We start from the raw sequence: 15,335 nt of genomic DNA, 5'->3' as shown, positions 1-15,335 counted from the left end.
ATAAACCAGACCCCTTCTTTGATTAATTTGCTGCAGCAGCTCACAGAACTCAAAGAAACATTTTACTTACTAGATCACTGGCTTTTATTAAAGGATGTAACTTGGGACTAGCCGGGTGGAAGAAATGCCTAGGGCAAGGGGTGGGGAAAGGGCTCATAGTTTCCCTGTTTTCTCTGAGTACGAGTGTACCACTCTCCTAAAATCTCTATGTTCACCAACTAGAAGCCCACCGAAAGCTCTCCTTTTTGGGTTTTTATGGAGGCTTCATTACATAGGCACGATTGATTAAATCACTGGCCATTGGTGATTAATTCAACTTTGGAGAAGGTTGCGGGTAGAACTGAAAGTTTCAACCTTCTAATCACATGGTTGGTTCTCCTTGCACCCAGCCCCCATCGTAAGTGCTTTCCCAAAGTCACCTTATTAACATAACAAAAGACATTTATTGCTCTCATCTCTTACAAAATGCCAAGAGTTTTAGGAGCTCTGTTCGGGGGAAATGGAAGAAAGCAAAATATACATTTTTTATTATATATTATCTACATTGTATATTATATATATACAGTTGTCACCAGAAAAGAGGAAATGGATTGTAGACAGCCAGAACACTGCTATATTGAGGAACATTCATGAAGGAAGGAGAATGTAATTTGGATTTTGGAAGTGTTGCTATCCATTGTGGGCCTGAAAAAGTTCTGTCCATAGGTGAGCAAGAAGAGCTCTTTGCATTCCTTGTAAAGACATATAACCGACTCATAAGTATGAGAATTACTCCTGGGAATTCTGGTTGTGTGGGCATGTTGGTGGGGCTGATGGAAAAGCCAAAGTTTATTTTTTGCATCAAAGTCCAGAGATCTTCAGAGCAGGGAGCAGGCCATGACTAGAAGTGGAACACGATTGCTGGTCCCCAAGACAAAGACCCTTTCAGGGTTTTATTTCTGAGGCTGAATGCTAACTAGTAGAGGGACATCTCTTGAGAGAAGAAAAGTCCTGTACAGAAACTGGGTTTCAGAGAATGCTTTGGGGTCACAGGAAAGGATAGTTTTGAGATCAGTCATGCTCAACTGTCTCCTGGCCCGGCCCTTTGGTGAAGGCATATTGGTTCCAGCTCAAAGGAAAAAATGAACAGAAGATGCGCTTCCATATTTGGCATTCTTAACCCGGGATCTGTGACTCCAGATTTTTATTTTTAATAGCAATAATCTTTTTTTTTTTAGATTTTTTTTTTTTAAATTTATTTATTTGAGACAGAGAGAATGAGAGAGACAGAGAGCACACGAGACGGGGGAGGGTCAGAGGGAGAAGCAGGCTCCCTGCCAAGCAGGGAGCCCGATGCGGGACTCCATCCCGGGACTCCAGGATCATGACCTGAGCTGAAGGCAGTCGCTTAACCAACTGAGCCACCCAGGTGCCCTAATAGCAATAATCTTAATCTTTTAATAATACTAACCTTTATGGAGATACTATTCAATACTATACAATTCACCTATTTTTAGCATATTTCAATATTCTCTGCTGTAATTTCACAGAGTTGCACAACCATTGCTGCAGTCAATTTTAGAGCAATTTCATGATCCCCAACAATCCATAGTTAGCAGTCACTTCCCATTCTTTTCCTCCTCCTGGCCCCTGGCTCTAAGCAACTGTTAAGCTTTCTGTTTTTATAGATTTGCCTGTTCTGGACATTTCATATAAATGAAAGCATACATCATGTAGTCCTTTGTGTCTGGCTTCTTTCCCTTAGTGTAATGTTTTCAAAGTTCATCCATATTGCAGCAGGAATCAGTACTTTGTCCCTTTTTATGGCCAAATAATATTCCATTGTATGGGTATACCACATTTTATTCATCGGTTGAGGGACATCTCAGTTCTTTCTGTTTTTTGGCTATTATGGATAATGTTACTATTGTGATGGCAGATTTTAGACCTCCTGGAATATTGTGGTATCTTTTTTCCAGTGGAGTTAGTTTATGGCATTTTGGTCTCTGTTTAGTTTTTCCGAAGCCCCAAGTCCTTATCACGATCAGGGCTCTCATCTGTGCCCAAGCTGCTCTTCTTCAGGCTGACTGCTACTCACTCATCCTTCAGATCTTGGCTCAAATGTAACCCTCCTGAGAAGTTAACTGGTGTGCAGACTCTCCTCATAGCACCCAGTGCTTTCCCTTCTATTACAACTCATTAGTGTGTTTAGTGCTCCCCATTAGTTGGTTAAGTTTCACTAGAACAGTTTCTGTTCTCTTCCTTGGGACACATATAGTGCCTGCTACGTGGTAGGCACTCAATAAGTAGTTGAAATAGTACACAATGCAGAATGAATCTTGATAAGTGAGAGCAGTATCCTAGCTCTGTTGCCTGAACATAAACTTTTGAATTGATGGGAGGAGGGTACCTCCTTGTTGACTGGTGTTTATACAAGAGTCAGGCCCCCTGTGGCCAAGAGGGATGGTGTCAACACAGAGAATGAGAACTAGGGAGCACCGAGGACACAGGGGCCAGATAAAGAGGCCTGCAGTGCCTCTCTGATGAGAGCAAGAAGGAAGGGATTGCTGACTGCATTAAATCTGGGGGATGTGGGGTGCCTGGGTGGCTCAGTCATTAAGCGTCTGCCTTCTCCTCAGGTAATGATCCCAGGGTCCTGGGATCGAGTCCCACATCGGGCTCCCTCCTCGGGGGAAAGCCTGCTTCTCCCTCTCCCACTCCTGCTGCTTGTGTTCCTGCTCTCGCTATCTCTGTCTCTGTCAAATAAATAAATAAAATCTTTAAAAAAAAAAAAAATCTGGAGGATGTTGCCTTGTTGACTTTGAGCCCCCTTTTCTGGATTGTATCTATGGTCTGACATGCCAGTGGGATCCCCACATTGATTTATCATCTCGTAATAATTGGAAAACACTTTGAAAATTTGGGCCTAGTTTAATGATTGGCAAGGGAGAATTATGAGGGTGCCATCGTTTGAAAACAGAAAAGGAAGTTAATATTAATTTTGCTTGGCAGGTCTTCTTTGACAATATTAAAATAATTACAGAGGCAAAACTTCCTTTTGAAGGATGTTCGGCTTGTATTAGGTATTGCCTATAGGCTGTTGGAAGGCACACAAGTGAGTCTGTTTTGTTTTGTTTTTTTTTTAAGCAGACATGACTGTCCTAAATTGTTTATTAGGTAAGAATTTTACAAACATTATTTACATTAGCGGTAACGGTGGAGCTGGAGAGTATTACGTCTTCTCTGTGACGCATGGCGAGAACCACCAATAGTGTGGTGGAACTTGTGACCCTTTCCAAGGCCACGGCTCTTGCAGCCTGCAGATGTCAGCCCTCGCATCTCCCTGTGCTTGTGGACTGGTTTGGTGATCCACTGGGTGTCAGGATTTCTTCTGATAGCTTTATGGAATGGATCAATGAGGATAACCTCAGAGAATTTGTATGTGGAATCTTCACCAACCCAGGAAGAATTCAAGACTCTCAGCCCCACAGTGGCGTCCAGCTCACTCCTCTACAACAGACTGAAGGCTTCCGGCAAACTTGAGCTGGTTAACACCATGATGGACAGGCTTGCCTTAGGTAGCACCCTTAGGAACTGGGCGTTTGCGGCCACCACGACGCACGCGAATCCGATATATGACATAACCTTGCTTGGCCTTGTACCCCAGCCTGCATACTTTATCGGGCCAGGTTAGGCGGGGGGCCCTGTGGAGCACAGAGAGCTGGCGGTACTCCCAGCAGCACACCCTGAGAAGCGCATTTCATCGGACTGCTTCCTCCATAGCTCCTGGAAGTACTTGTAAGCGCCCGTCTTGGCCTACCTTTGAGCTGATGGCTGCTGCCGGACAGAAAGGAAAGAGCCTTTCTCCCAAGTGAGTCTGTTTTACTTGCGACAGCACTCTATAAGGTTCCCCAGGGATCTCAAAGAGAAATAAACATGTCTTCCAAGAACATGCCAAAGCTCAGAAGCTGGTCATATTATGAATTAGGTGAAAACTCACCACTAGGTGACAGTCTGTCAGCAGAAATTGCTTTCTTGTTTAATGACTTTCCCCAACTGAAAGTTTTTGGGAATATCAGTAAAAATAAAAATATTAGGTAATCTTTTTCTGACCCCATTTCCCTAGCCTCCTTTTCCCAAAAATCTATGGAGCGGACATCTTCAATTTTAAACATGCTTCTGTAATCTCTGTCTCAATATTAAAATAATGAAAAAATGATGTATGGAAAATCACACAGAAATCAGACATAGAAAATTCAGTCCCCCATAAACTAGTTCTTTGGGTTTTGAAGATAAATATGGCTATGAAAAGAGTACACTCAGTGGTCTTGACTTTCTGATATGTAGAGGATGCTTTAAAAAATCTAGTTCAAGTTTAGTTTATAAGTATTTTCTCCCTCATGAATATAACTCTGTGCTTCCTTTCAGCATTTGAGGTGAAGATGGAGCTCTTGGGAGAAATATATTTTAGCTCATTTATGAAGAACTTTCATTTTATGTCCTTTTTGAGTGAAGGGAAAACTCCCTGGAACATGTTCAGTGAGGTAAGCGCAACTTGAAATTTCCTTTGCTTCCACCCAAGGCTGCTTCAGTTCTGGGTAATAGCTGAACTCAAGCACTAACAGTCTGGGCTCAGGGAAGTCTGGGCCCCTCCTGTCAGCTGGGAGCAGGGGGCGGGAGCTCAGATGGCTTCTGTGGGGGTTTGGGGGAAATTTTGTTAGTCCTGCCCCTTCTCATACCCATTGCCCAAGCCATCCGGGCGCTACTGTCTTGGACTAGCAGACTCAGCTTCCCATGTTATTCCTACTGCCCCCATCAACCAGGTTCTTCTGGGCCCCCCCCCCAAAGTTCACATAAGTTATTCTAAAGTTTGTTATTCCTGTGCTCTGTTCCTCAGGTTAGGTATCTTAGTTACAGCTAAATTATGTCAACTCTGAAAGAAATGCCTACAATCTATATTTGGCCGTACATTTAAAGGTGGGCCAACTAGGTTAAAAAAAGAAAGAAAGAAAAGCAAAGTACAGAACAGTATTTATTCAATTCTTCCATTTGTATTAAAAGAAAAAAAAAAAAGGTGTGTGTCGAGAGGTACCTGTATCTGTAGGTATGTTATCTGGGAGGATAACAGTGATATTCAAATATTTAACAACTGGGTCAGTGCTGGGAAGAGGGATGGCTGCTGGCTTTAGATCTGAAAGCATGCTGCAGATCCTCAAGTATCTAAGCTGTAACTCTTTAATGGTTGATTGAAATTCTGGGGGGGCAGCACTCAGGGGGCTTTAAACAGCAGCTATTTACCAATCTAGAGAATCTGTCAACAGTTAAACAACTTGCGCTTATCCTCAGCCATTTCTCCTGGGAGGGGAGGGGATCGAGGTTCAGAGAGACTTCTTTTTCAGTGTGCCCTTTAGTACTGTTTACAATGTTTGGTGGTTGTTCTCGTTGTTTGAATTCTATTCAATCATGGACTCGGAGATCGAATTTAATTTTGTTTGGCTCAGGGGATAAGTCTTATTTTTAGAATGTGGATCTGGACATTTCTGTCTAGTCATCCGACTCCAGTCTGCCTACAGACTCGGGGCTGCTCTCTTTAGTGCCATCTTGCAGGAAGCTCCCCCACCCAGAGCTTTGCTTACACCCCTCTGCTCCCCTGGCTGAACCCCTTATACCAGCACTCAGTCCCCACCCCCAGTCCTCAGCGTTGCTGTCTGAATCTTCTTTTGTTACTTATCCCGCACCTCTTGTCTCTCCACCTTACCAGACGTCAGTTCCATTACTAACTAGCATAGACATTGCTCTGCTTATTCTCAGGACCAGAAAATAAGTGCTTTTTTTTGTGTCCACACAACTCTTGTGTATGGTGAACCTGCGCTTCCCTGCCTTTTACCTGAGCATCAGCCTGCATGGTCATGGTTATTGTAACCATGGTAATAACTCACATTGCATTGGTTTGTGCCTCTGCCTGCCTCGTGCAGAACCACCCCTGCCTCCACGTTTCCCCCCGAGGTTGGTCTGAGGGGCAGGGTGATACTTGAAGTGGGCCCCCTTCCATCCTTTGCTGTTCTGCTTTGAGCTCCTTGTTGGTATCCCCTGCTGTGAAGCCACTGGGGGGCAGTGTCTCCTCTCAGCCACAGCCACTCGGCCAAGGTTGCTCTCTCCTGGTGCCTGAAGGTGTGGAGAGAAGCCCTTTGTCTTCTGCCTTGCCACATTCTGTCACCCAGGCCCCAGAGCAGCATGACGTGTATTCAGTGTCTCACTGAGCCCCCTCCCTCCCCGTCTGAAGGATCTGCCTGCACAGGGCTCAGGTTTGAGCCTACGGAGCCAAGGCAGGGAACCAAAGGTGGAGACAAGGCCTTTTTTTCCTTTCCACCCCAAGGCTTCCCTTCCTGTCCTCCTTTCTTCCACCCAAGGCTGCCACAAAACCATCTTTAAGCAGTGGCTTCCTTGAGTCTAATCAACTCCTAACCAGGTCAACTGTTCCCTTAGATTGATCAAACAAAGTTGATCCTTTGTGGTGGGCTGGCCACACACGTTCTTTGCACACTTATCTCAGTGCATGGTAATTATCTGTTGGCAAGTCTGTTTCCCCGTTTGACTGCTGGCTCCTCAAGTATGAGCTCCTATCTTTGTGGTATTCGTCTTTGTATGGCCAGCACCCCATTCCTGCCTGTCACATGGCAGACCTTGGTAAATATCCCTTGAAGTATAATCAAACACTCATTTTGCAAAGATATGCAAAAGAAAACCTCTCGTCTTTACCAGAGGGACATCCAGGCAACACACACACAGGGAGGGGAGCTGTTCTTTTTTTTTTTTTTTTAAGATTTTATTTATTTATTTATTTGAGAGAGAGAGAGAGAAACAGCATGAGAGGGGAGAGGGTCAGAGGGAGAAGCAGGCTCCCCGCTGAGCCAGGAGCCCGATAATGTGGGGCTCCATCCCAGGACTCTGGGATCCTGACCTGAGCTGAAGGCAGTCTCTTAACCAACTGAGCCACCCAGGTGCCCGGGAGGGAAGCTGTTCTTAAAGGGACATCCCCTACCCTACAAAATATCCATCTAAGGCTCTCTGGGCTCCTTGGGTCCTTAGGGGAGAGCGGCACTTCTGGGAGAGGCTTGCATTGGTCTTGTTTTGAGAGAGTAGCATGTTGAACAACTGTTTGACTGGTTACATCATATTGTGCACCTGCCAATTGAAAAAACAAGGACAAAAACATGACAGGGTACAGTATGGCAAAACATTGATCAGAAAGGGGAAAGGCAGATGACATACAGGGACAGAACATTTTATTTGTATCATCCCAAATTCAGAGAAATGTGGTTAACTCAGTGCTCCAGTCACCTAAATGTTCACAGCGGAGGTAAAAGTGACAGACTGAGGCATGGATCTGCTAATGCTGGATATTGGGTGTTTCCTCTCTTATTATTTACTAGAAGTAAGTCTGATGTCATGTGATAGACCACTAAGTGTAAACGACTCTTCAACCAAGAAAAATAAAGAAATTGTGTAACTACCTGACTTTATTCTCTGAGAAGCAAACCCATGAAACACAGGCAGGGCAGACACTCTTCAACTAGTGTGTGAGACTAACAGAGGTACTAATTATGTTTATTGTAATAATAACAATATTAAACACTTAACTCAAGGAATGGCATTTGTAGAAGTTAGAAAAAATAAGAATATTCCAACGGGCTTTTGGATACTCAGTGGCAGTATCACAAATAATCACAGTCATTGGAATCATTTTCAGAGATGAGGAACAAGGGTTTAATTTTAGGGAGAGGTGTTAAACAATGTATAGATGGTCACACAGGTGGTAAGTCTCATTCTAAAGCATGACCTCTTTCTCTGCAGAGCAGTGCCTCCCTCATTGGAGAATGTGACAGTAAAAAACATGTGATTCTCATGGGTATTGTATGGTTAGATGTTTTGGTTTCCCTGTTCTATGTACCTAGAAAAACTTGGAAACTAAATGACTTGCTAGCTGACAGAGCAGGTGGTACTGAAGGGGAGTGGCGGGAATGACCACAGCACGGAGCCTCTTGCCACTCAGCGCCTTCCCTGTCTCTGTTCGCCGTAGCTCCATCTACTTAGAGCCCATCACAAAGTCAATCTACCCCTCTCCCAACTCACCCACCAACAGTGAAGCCCTCAGCATTTGTCGAAAGCCCACTTTGTTGTTCCTAGGGCAGGGTTTGGAATGCCAGAGCAGCACCAGACAGGGCCCCTTGCCACCCTGGTGCTTGTTAATCTAGGTGGAGAGACAAGGCAAAAATTCGTGACACAATTACAGAATCTGACAGAATGTAATAAAGTGCTAAATTGTGTGGTACAGACAATTAGAGAACAAGACAGTATATAATAAAGTGCTAATTGTGTGGTACAGACAATAAGTATAATAGGAGTTCAGTGAAGGGATGGATGAGTGTGGGCTGTAGTCTTCAGGGAAGACTTCTCATCATGTCAGGGCTGCCGTGTTTATCCGGTGCATGATGGGAAACTGAATACGAAATAGAGGATGGATGAACAGCAGAATAACTGTACTGTACTTTGGTATCTCTTCTCAGTCTAGATGAGGGCAGAAAGGGAAAGAGAAAGAGTTCTTTGAGAGGTCGCATTCACCATTTAAAACAAAAATCAAATAGAGAAATACTTATTTTCTCTCTCAATTGTGTTACAGAAAATTTCCACAGAAACTTAAAGTCATATTTTAAATTGAATAATGTTCTACATTGGACTAGGAGCGTTCTGTGTTTACAGAAATCATGTTGTAAATTCTTTTCATTAATGAAGAGTCCTTTTGCATGACAGATAATCACTTACTAGTTTATGCAAGACTCCTTGAAGCAGGTAAATAGATACTCTTGTATACTAGTGCAGGACTGATAAACCTTTTGCAAGGTAACTTGGCAGTGGGTACCTCAGACCTTGAAGATGTGCCTGTTCTTCAGTCTACCAGGTTTACTTTGGGAATTTATCCTAACGATGTAATCATGGCTGACTGCAAGAATAACTCTTCAACAAGGATCGTTATCACAGAGTTGAGAGAAACTGGGGACAATCTAAATGCTCCCAAAAAGAGGAATAATGAAATAAATGAACATATTTGTAAAAATGGAATGTGTAGTCACTACATTGTTACCATGCAAAACCATTGAATGTGGTGGGAAATGTTCACAATATATAGATAAGCGAAAAAAGAAAATTCTACAGCTCCTAGAGTGTGATTCCATTTTTGTGAAACATCTGTTTTATGCAGAGAAACATATCTCAGTGGTGAAGATATATGTTACTTCCACTTCTTTATGCTTTTGTGAAATTTCCAAATGTTTTCCAGGCTACATGGTTTACTCTGAAATAAAACATGTATTAAAAATCCTATGGTTCTCTGATTTGTTTTGGAAGTTTGGAGGGTCATAATTTGGACTGTCATCAACCAGTGAGTTTCCTTAAAGTGGAGTAGACCTGTCCTGGGAGGATTCCTACAGACCTAGGAGGTGGAGGTAGAGGTAGAAATGGAGGTGAGGGTAGGTTAGAGTGGCAGATCCCATGCAGCAAAGAAGTTCTGGGCCAAGAGACAAGCTTCAGAAGCATTAGTCCATTTTTCTATTTTATAAATAACTCCTTGTGTACATTATTTTCATGAACTCACATCAAGCTAGGAGATAATGAAAGGTATGCATACTCTTTAAGGCTTATACAACATGAATTTTTAGCAGCAGAGCCTGTCAGGGGGGCAGAAAAAGCCCAGGGCATGGATCAATTTTCAGGACTTACGGAATACTAAAAAAAAAAAAAAAAAAGTATAGATGTACCAAAACAGTTTCAAAAGTTGTTGTGTTCTAAAAATGCTTATCTTGAGGAAATCAGTACCTTTAACCCAGAGAATACGAAACCAGGAAGTTAAATTTCATTTTGAGAATATATTAAAAGCCTGGATTTGAGATCTTTGGTGAATATTTGGGTCCAGGCTAAATTAGGCACTGCCTGGAAACCATGTGGGGGGTGTGGAATTATTGAAAAACATCGGAAAATATCCGGGAAGGATTTTGGAATTTTTGGTCCAGGGGATTTTCCGTGTCTAAAGTGAAGACAAAATACTGTTCTTCAATTCTGAGAACTTTATTTAGAACTGTGTTGAAAGGGGCCTTTCTCTGAAAGATTTCAATACAAAAGCACTGTATTTTCTCATCCGATGACTTGGTGTCTTCCATTTTCTAGATTTTGACTAATTTAAGGTCTTAAAATATAAATGTTTCAACCCCTTTTAGTTAATAATTTTCTATTTTTACCTTCCCATCTAGCTTTTCATCTCGTAGTTGGCCCAGTGAAAATAAAGTGCAGTAAAGTCAGAATTCTACTGCCTTTCCTATGCTTCCCAAATAGAGGGGAAATCCTTGGAGGCCCAGGTTCTTGGGAAGCCAAACCTTAGCTAAAACTGGGACATGTTTGCTTCTCTTGAAGAATCCATCCTGTAGGAAAACTTCCTTTTGCCAAAATGAGCAGCATCCCCAGAGTACAAGTTGTAAGGACTTGTTTCTGCACATTCCCTCATCTTTCAATTAATTTGGGTGAATTAACCCCTCTGTGCTCCAGGCTTTCCATTGGATGGCATAGTATAGTGCTCAACTGAAATATTTGTGACAAATAGCAGCCTGAGCTGACATGGACAAGCCTTCCCTCCCTCTACTGCCACATAGAAAGCCTAGATAAAATGTGGCAGAAATGTCAAATATTTATATATAACCAGTCTTGAAAAAAGTAAGGATAATAGTCTTATTCTTAGTATGAAAAAGGAACTCAGAGCCAGTGTGATAACTGTAGCTAACTGGCTGGTGCTACATGTAGGTCCTAGAATCTGGAGGCTCAGATATTGAGGCCATGTAGGGACAGGATATGTGGCCCCAAGGCCAAGTTTAGGCAGGGCACTGTGACTGGGATTATCAGATTTAGCATTTAAAAGTACAGGATGCAGGGGTGCCTGGATGGCTCAGTTGGTTAAGCGTCAGACTCTTGATTTTGACTCAGGTCATGATCTCAGTGTTTTGAGATCAAGCCCTCCTTGCTTAAGATTCTCTCTGTCCCCCCCCCCCCCCACCCCCACATGCGCGCTCTCGCTAAAAAAATAAATAAAAGTACAGATAAACAATGAACACTTTAAATATATATATAAGTATGTTCCAAAAGTTGAATGGGACATTCCTATACTAAAAAATGTTTATCTGACATTCAAATTTAGCCAGGTGTTCCGTATTTCATCTGATAACTCCATGACAGAGTTCTCTCAATAAACCCTGGGGGCTGGGTGGGGAGGGGGGTGGTGCCTCATCCATGAAGGGATTGTGTTAACTACTTGACTGTAACTACCTTGGGGAAACATTCACAACTGTTGTGGGGAAGCAGAAAGGAAGCTTTATTTTATCTGGGGCTGTTGGTGGGAAAATGTAAGTGTCCCCCAGGCCTTACCATGAGTTAATGTAGGATTCAAATTTATATAACCTATGGGATATAGAAATTTCAGCCTGAGGAGTTACCATAAAAACTGGTCCAGGACCTTTGAAACCTCAGAATTTCACCAGAGACAAACAAACTGCTGTGTTAGGGGTATTTCTACAACTTATCACACAGGTATCCATTGGGATAACTGGTCCTGCTGAAGATGAAGTGTTAATAAAAAATTACAAACCAAATGAGGAAATGAATCACCCTGTTGGGGAACCTGGAAATAGGAAAGTTAGTTACCCCAAAACTGAGCTAACTTAAAAAAATCTGAAAGAGGTTATGATATAGGTGTCTTTTGAATGTCAAAGACATAAAGGAATAGAATGAAAGAATAGCTTATTATGAAAAAAGAGGAGGTTTATTTGAAAAAGAATCAAATATAAAGTATAGAAATTAAAAATGTATTTACTGACATTAGAAATTCAAAGGGACCCATTAAATGCCACATTAGACTTCTGAAGTGAACAAGTGAACACTAAGAAAGAACCAAGACTACATTCACCTAGAATGTAGCACGGAAAAATAATGAGGTAGAAAAATATGAACATGAATAAGAGAAATGGAAGTTAGAATGAGGTCACGTGTGCATATGCGTGCGCGCATACACATCCACACACATCCACATACACACACACTAAGGAAGGCATAAGGAAAGGGGAGAGTAGAGAGAACAGAGATATAATTGCTAAGATATAATAGAAGTTGCTTTAAAAAAAAAGACCCTAGAATATAAAGGCCTAAAGATAGAAATTTATTTCCCATATAACAGTCTAGAGGCCAAGGGCTAGTAAGCAGCTCTGTTATTTTAATCTGTGGCTTCTATTTCAGGATCCCACATGGTTTCTTTAGCTCTGGTGTTTGGGTCTACATCCTAAGCAGGGGTGGTGGTGGTGGGGAGGGGGGTTGCAAGGAAGGGAAAAGGGTCATGGCTGCCTGTGTCTTTTAAAAGCACTATCTAGAAGATACACATAGCACTTCTATCACAGACCCATTAGGGAGGCAGGGAGAGGTTCTATCTATGTTCCCAGAAAAAAAAAGTGATAGTTCTCCCAAAGGAAATAGAGAACAGTGGCTATGAGAGGACAGCTAGCAGTTTACTCTGCAGAGAGGTTAAGACAATGCTAGAAGAGGTCATGATGGGGAGTTTTCCAGAACTGATGAAAGATAAGGGTCCTAAGAATGAAAAGCATGTCCCAAGCAAGATAACTTAGAACAAACCTCACAGTGGACTGATAGTGCAGACTATTAAAGAAAAATAAAATAGTAAAACAACTAGAAAACATAGATTAATCACAAATGTAGGCCAAGTAGATCGATAGTAAAGTTTTTATCAGCCTCAACAGACACTAGAAAACAATGAAATAGTATCTTCAAAGTGTTGAAAAATGTTCAACCTAGGAATCTATATCCAACTGAACTGTCATTCAAGAATGAGGAAAAAATAAAGGCATTTTCTGATAAATAATTTAAAAATAGACTCTTGCCGAAAGAGCTACGAAGGAATATAATTTGGTAAGATGGACATTGAATACACAAGGAAAGTGTGGGATGCAAGAACAATCGGTCACCTCCTCCCTGTATAATATTCTTAAACTCAATTACGGTAAAAAAACTCATCTCAAAATATATAAAGCAAAAATGTGGCAGGATTATGAGGATGAGAGATACCATGGAAAGCACATCAGGTCAGAAGATTTGGGTTGTGGCCTCTGCTATGACACTTTATTTTTCAGAACTTCAGGTGAGACTATAGATTTCTATCATTTATTCTAACTTAAAAAAATAGCAACAACTCAATTCTGATTCATTAGTTTTATGGTCTTGTGGTATAATCTTTCTGATTTAGAGGTGGGCTTTGGGTTATGATAGTCCTGGTTCAAATCCTTGCTCTCTCATTGACTAACTTTGTGATCGTAAGCAGTTTAACCTCCTAAAGCTCAATTTCCATACCTGAGAAATAGGAAAAATAATTGTATTAGTGTTCCTGTATTAGAGTTCTCTAAGCAACAGAGGATGACTCTTGCTGAATAAATGGAAAAGCATTTTATTTAAAAAATATCAGGTGGGGGGCACCTGGGTGGCTCAGTCATTTAGCGTCTGCCTTCGGCTCAGGTCAAGATCCCAGGGTCCTGGGATCGAGCCCCGCATCGGGCTCTCTGCTCGGCACGAGGCCTGCTTCTCCCTCTCCCACTTCGCCTGCTTATGTTACCTCTCTCGCTGTCTCTGTCTGTCAAATAAATAAATAAAATCTTTAAAAAAATATCAGGTGGATCACAGAACTGTTGAGTGCACTGGAAAACTGGCTTGGGGCTAAGTCTTGGTGTACAATACCCCAAACCAAGCCACAGATCTGATAGGAAACTCTTGCTGCTCCATAGCTTCTGCTTCTACATCAGAAAGATACTACTGTAATTCCTGGGAAACAGTCACCACAAAAAACCAGACACCTCTGCCTCCCCCTCACCAGTGAAGATGCAAAAATGGAAGGTCCATGTAGAGCCTCTTTCCTTTTGTTGCTTACCGCTGAATCAGTAGCTTATGATGGGGTCCCTGATGGGCAGTAACTAATCCATGTGCCTGAATTAGGCTAAGATTGCAGATTGCATTCTGACTCCTATGTTGGAGTGGTGATGACTCATGATTTGAATATTTCCCCAAATATAGGAGGAAGACTCAAAAAAGATAATAAGCTGCCATGAATAGGATAGATGTCCATAATAGTAGTGGTAATAATAATAATAATATCTACTGTCCAGAATCTGAACTCTCTTCTGTTTAGGGATGCCACCATTTTGAGAATCTTGCTAGGTGGAGGATCTTCATCCTACGACAGACGCCAAAAGAAGACCAGATGCTGGTTCACTTGAAATCTTGACATGAGACTTAGTATGTGGACATGAGACAAGCTCTTGTCCTGAGCTGTCCAGTAAGAGTGACAGAAAGAAGCAGGGGCAGTTTGGTCATCATTCTAATGGCTGTGGTGTTGACGGCTATGATGTTCAGCTTCTGATGGTCAGTAGCAATGAAGACAATAGGGTGCAGAGTCCACAGCTCTTACTATCATGATGAAATCTTTTTCCTTCTCTGAAAATGGGTGCACCTTACTTTAGTGGGTGTGTGTAAGCATTAATCAGGATGTGCTCTGAAAAAGGCCTCTGAGAACCATCAAGCACTTAATCTGTGCTTCTTCTATCACAATTGCCAGCCTTAGGAACATAGCATAATGTTTAAAGTTCCAGAAGAAAAGGAACAGTCCATTTAAACGTTAAGAGAATAGATAAAACATGTAGGAGGAAACAAAGACTGTTCATTCACTTGACCATTATTATTCATTGATCATTACAGGATTATAATTGCAACACTACATTCGCTCACTGGGACAAATGACAGATCTCCTATTTTGATAAGTGGGTTATTCCATCATTATATTAGTGTGCAATTGAGATGTTTGAATTCCAGCTGTAATATGTCTTTTGAGTATATTCATTTGTGGCTCCAGATAAGGCTGATTCAAAATTCTCTGGCATATTATAGTTACTCTTGGTTTTAAAAAAACTTGACACCTCATTGTCAGAACCCTGTGTGGAAGGAATGTACAATTAATTTACCAAGGTTTTCACTTTGTTTTTGTGTTTCTATCTGCATAGTGATGTATCTCTGTAATGTTTCCCATCCAATGTTTGTGTGTGTGGTTGCAGTCATCTTTTTGTGGCATCTGGTGTAGAAAGTGATGGCTGGAGGACTCTTGAGGCCTTTTGGGCTCAGTGAGTGGTGTGTTGGCAAGCCACTTTTGGAGCGGAAAAAAACCCCTCTAATTTACAGCATTTGTCAGTTGCCAGGGTGAAATACGCCCA

The 15,335-nt window shown here is 41.9% G+C and overlaps 1 pseudogene; it reads right to left on the bottom strand.

The window, feature by feature from the left end:
* Positions 1-3,183: 3,183 nt before the first annotated feature.
* LOC118014238 lies at positions 3,184-5,890 on the bottom strand (annotated as a pseudogene).
* Positions 5,891-15,335: the final 9,445 nt, after the last annotated feature.

The sequence above is a fragment of the Mirounga leonina genome, unplaced genomic scaffold, assembly GCF_011800145.1.
Source record: "Mirounga leonina isolate KUSES-001 unplaced genomic scaffold, KU_Mleo_1.0 Mir_154, whole genome shotgun sequence".
NCBI classification, from domain to species: domain Eukaryota; kingdom Metazoa; phylum Chordata; class Mammalia; order Carnivora; family Phocidae; genus Mirounga; species Mirounga leonina.
This window is presented reverse-complemented; position numbering and strand designations above follow the sequence as displayed.